The sequence below is a fragment of the Dermacentor albipictus genome, chromosome 1 (assembly GCF_038994185.2).
Source record: "Dermacentor albipictus isolate Rhodes 1998 colony chromosome 1, USDA_Dalb.pri_finalv2, whole genome shotgun sequence".
NCBI classification, from domain to species: Eukaryota; Metazoa; Arthropoda; class Arachnida; order Ixodida; family Ixodidae; genus Dermacentor; species Dermacentor albipictus.
In genome coordinates, this window is record NC_091821.1 from 398,040,398 (window position 1) to 398,045,570 (window position 5,173).

The following is a 5,173-nucleotide window of genomic DNA, read 5'->3' on the forward strand; positions in this document are numbered from 1 at the left end:
CAGCGAATGTCCGATTTCACCTCCTCCCTGCTGGGAAAAAACGTCAGAGGCAGCGGTAGGACGAGTAGACGGTGGACCGTCGCCAACGGCGGCGACGCTTTGTTGTGATGACATGGAGAGAAACGCTTGCAATCAACGCTACTGCTCCGACGACATAGTGTACAGGAACACTACGGCTACAGGGCTAGGGGCGCCAGAGAGTTCCACGTGGAAGTAGAGTGCCTTGGTGTGCGATCCTCGTCCACCGCTCCATACAGGGTGGAGACAACCGCGGCGTCTACTACGGCGTTGGCACGTGAATTGCGGACGCTGTAGGGACACGTTGCCGGCGCTCGTGTGTACCCGCAATTCGCGTGCCCAACGCCTTAATAGATGCCGCGGTCATCTCCACTAGTCTCCACCCAAACGTAGCGGCGGGCGAGGAGGACACCTGGGCACTCTACGCCGGAGGAGAACGATCAAGAGGAACCCGCCGAAGGCGATACGTGCGCTCCACCTTTACCAGTCGAGCGCAAGGCTGCCCGCAGAGCCGTCTTGTGCGCTACGATATGAGCAGGCTAAGACGCCATTCGAAGAGAAATACAAACAGTATTTCGTATCCATGTTTCTTCACTTTTTTTCATTCTTATTTTCAGTCGTGTAAGACACATCAAGTACTCACTTGCATCGCCTTGCATCTAGGCACGAGGTCACCACATTGAGATCCTACCTGGACGGCCACATGTCGACGAGGTTGAAATGCGAAAATGCGCGTCCGCAATCATTGGCCACACACGAAAAAACTCCGGACAGCGAAATTAAGCCAGGTGCCTTCCAATATTGCGTATCACATAACGTTATTTCTATTTTTGAACATCAGTCACCGTCAACAAGGTGAAGATTTTACGAGTTTGAGAAATTCTTTAAGTAGTGGACTAATCTGAATACGTGTTTTTGTAACACGAGCGTTAAAACAACGCCATACAACTTAAAATACGTTGCTGAAAATATTCATTCTATTCAAAGCTTCAAGAAACAATGCAATTATCCTTAGGTTAACGTGTTATATCATACGTTTCATCGTAGGGGGTGTATGCTCCAGCAAGCAGATAGAGAAAGCTTTATTATAAAGCAGGAGTCGAGAAGGTGGAACTGCATCGGTGGCTATATCCGAAGCTAAAGATTTCTCAATGGACCTATCATTTTTTTTTGTAATCAAAAATTAAGAAGTCTCCCAAGCAATTGTTTGCTTCTCGCATGTGCTTACATAGGATTCACTGCTCGTTACAGTACATAACATCGATAAAAAAGACAACTCCTAGAGGAAACTTTAGAACATTTCTCTTTATATAAAGCGACTGTCACTCGAAGTGAACTTCTGCCGTACGTTTTTCATTGCCATAAAACAATTCATCTTATTTCACTGAAAAACCGAAAATGAAACGTGCTGCCATGAGTCCATTCCCTCGAGCCAACGCAGAGTGGTCGGCAACCACTAAAGTATGTAGTATATTCGAGTTCTCTGCGCCTCTGCCTACTGACCGCCGAGCGATACTTGGGCTTTCGTATAAATTTAGCGTAAATTTCCCCAACTTTCACGATACCTTCCCTGTTTTAAATGCTTAAATATCTCGAATAACCCTCCTGGGTAAGCAAAGATTAATTAGCTAATCATTGCGCCCCGATCCTGACCTACGGAGAGCCTTACCGTCACGAGCGAGGCAGTTTAAGAAAATATCCGACGTCTACTGTTTTTTTTCATCGCACCAAAAAAAAAAATGTCCCTCGTGAAATTTCCTGCTAAGCTCCAACCGCGGCTCACCGGAGAATACAGGCGCTTGGCTGTTTTCCATTTACGCGAGGGGATTCCGATCGGCCACTTCTTTGGGCGAATTGATTGCCCCCTCCGATGAGAAAGTGCTACGAGAAAGAAAGTGCACCCGCAACTATGAATAAAACACGCCTGCCTCTCCGCACTGGGGCGCGTGGGCGGCATTTACTATAGTTACGGTTGGTCGGCAGGCTCCTTCCCCGCCTAGGGAACACCCGTGCGCTAGTATGCGTGGCCAACGACAGGCGATATGTCGTCCCTAACTGATTACTTCCGGGTGGTCAAGCCGGCCCCGGGCAGCCATCAAGCATGATTAGCATCCGGCAACAAAATTTTACATTTGTACCCTCACGTGTCCTTCTTCTTTTTTTTTTCAGGTGTAAACTTTGTTCATTGGTCCGTTCCCTGGTTGTCGTCTACGGAGCTTCCGCTGCGGCGTCTCGCATCAGCGTCCCGAGACACGCTGGACGGACATTAGGTACTGCGATAAAGCGCTCTTTCTTTTTCCCTTCACTGTAAGCTCGTTCGCATTCAGTTTCACGGTGCTCAACTCTACGTACCTCGTGGGAAGTTGGAACTAAATTTCTTTGGAGATCCGCTCTTCAGGGGGTTCTATACACAAAAATAAGGAAGCGTAAGTTAGGCTGCATTAGTAAATTGTGCTTCCGGAATGGCAAAGTGGCCACTCCGACTTTGAGCGGAGGCTTGTTACATCTCACAAAAGAAGCTAAACCAAAAGACGGATTGGAACGACGACCAGAATGAAGCGCCCCCGCCAGCTCCCCGTGATATCATGGATTCTGACAGCGTCGGCTCAGGTCCAGTTATTGGTTTATTGCCAAGAAGGACCATTATAAATAGAGGAATTATAAACCGAGGTGGGCGAATACCAAAGTTGTCTTATACGAATCGAATATTAATAGTAAGTATCAAATATCGAATCAAATGTTTAGTTTTGCATAAATACAAGAGCACGCCGCTACTGAGTAGCAAAAAGAAAGCATACCATCAATGGACAAATAATCAGTCTTAAATGCAAAATCTCTAGTTGTCATTAAAAACAGCACGAATAGAACAACGTTTTTAGAGGGTGGTAGCAAACAGGCTTTCCAAGAATGAATGGTAGCTGTATGGAATAGAGGTTTGCAATTATTCTAAACAAGCGGATGTTGAAATAAAAAATTGAAGTTGTGTTAAAAGAAAAACGAAAGCTTATTAATTACCTGTGTGCCGTTAATACACGTAAAAGAGCCTGCTGCCTGACTAGACGGCCAAAACATTAAATCACAGAATACAAGGAATACTGACAGGTTGTCATGTAGTACGCATGCTTCGCTCCACACATAGCAGTCAACGCCATGGAAGCTACGCATGTTCGGTCAAGAAACGTTAACACTTCACGCGTTCTGTCTATGCTTCGGTGCGCGCGAGCAGGCACGTGAGGTTCCTCGCGATGGGTTGCAAATAAAGAACCCGAGAACAACAAAAATATAAAGAAAAATTATCTATGACAATGCATTAGCAGTAGTATACCACAGTTTGTTTGTTTTCAAGGATGAATACTTGTTTCATTCACTACTCAACCAATATAAACAACTGCTGCGCATGATTGCGGTAAAAAACATCGAGCTATAACTAAGTGCGAACGAAGTCACTGCAAGAAGTCTCTCTAGCTTCCACAGCGTTGACTGCTATGTAGGGAACGGAGTATATGCGCTTCCGACATGAAACTAAAGACAAAACGTCCGCCGTACATTTTGTTTCTGCACTTCCTCGAAAATGCTTTTCGTTGTTTCACTTGTAATACCTGCATCGCCCATCCGAACATTACTGCGGGGGGATTAAACTGTAAGGGAAGAAACAAGGGATCACATACATCAAGCGCGATGAAACGCATCATTGTTGTTCAATATTAACAACGTATGTCGAAAGAGCATTTCACTTCCATTTCTTTGAGCTTGAGCTTGAGAACCTTGCGACCGTCGTTTCCCTTCCCTTTGGTCCCATCGAAGGGAATGGCTGCATAGAAAGGGCACAGAGACGGCGAGCGGCATGCGGCCAACCGTCCTTGCTTGACGAGCGAAACACAATGGCATGATGGGTGGTCAGCGACGGGTACCTATCGCGGTGACGACGCCTAAATGAAACAGATGCTCCGTTCAGGACACTGGCCGATTATACGCGACAAAATGAGTGCCAATTACAGCCGGCTGACACTGAGCAAACGCGGGGGGAGGAAGGTGGAGGCGCACGACAACGGGTGACTGCGCACATTAGCGCACGAAATTGACCAAAGCACAAAGCACGGTGTACAAAGGGGGATGACTATCGGCACTGAGCCAGGTTCACCAATCGTGGGGTAGTTTTGACAGCGAAAGCTAACAGGTCTATATGTCCGTCTCTGGCTCCCGGCGTGCGCTCGCCAGGCGTCCCATCGGCACAGAACGCGTGAACGCCGTGACCATTGTTCGGTGCGCGCACCGTTCCCATTGTGACCGTTGCGGATACCTCCTTCTGAAACCGTGGCCGAATGATAGGCGTGACGACCCCTTTCTGAGCAGCTGTTTACTCGGCAAGTGCGCGCGAGCCTTAAGTGATGCATTCACAAGTTTCATTGGCTAATGGGGTGCACTTAGTACGCTATCAGTTTTACAATGACCGCACGCAGTTACGAGCGTGGACGCGGCGACACAGCTTGTCAGTAACCCTGTCGCCTTAGCTTGCAGCTGCTTACTGCTCATTAGATTTACAGCGAAGCTGTTTATGGCTAGGATCTGGGGAAAAAAATGTGTCCCCCTCCCTCCTTTCCCCGAGATGTTGACAAAAACAAATCATCATGTGGGCCGATCCTGGTGATAGTGCAGAAAGGGTCCAAGCTCAATGGCACTTACCCCTGTGGGCTCGGGGACCTGCAACGCACCCTTTAACTACCCTTGCCAGACGTGGGAACTAAAGAGGTAGGCACAAGGGTAAAAACAGATGGATGGATGGATGGATGGATGGATGGATGGATGGACGGATGGATGGATGGATGGATGGATGGATGGATGGATGGATGGATGGATGGATGGATGGATGGATGGATGGATGGATGGATGGATGGATGGATGGATGGATGGATGGATGGATGGATGGATGGATGGATGGATGGATGGATGGATGCAAAACTTTAATGAAAGCTCTGAGGTACGCGACTCAGCGCGCAGCGGGCCGCTCCCACGTTGGGACAGTCAGGTCATGCCCGACCACCACATCGTGGGCCCTCTGGACAGCCCATAGTTGCGCCCCGGCATCGGGGCTCTTTATAGCGGAGAGCCACTTGTCCTCATTGATTTGGTCCGTGCCTCGCAACGAGGGGCAACG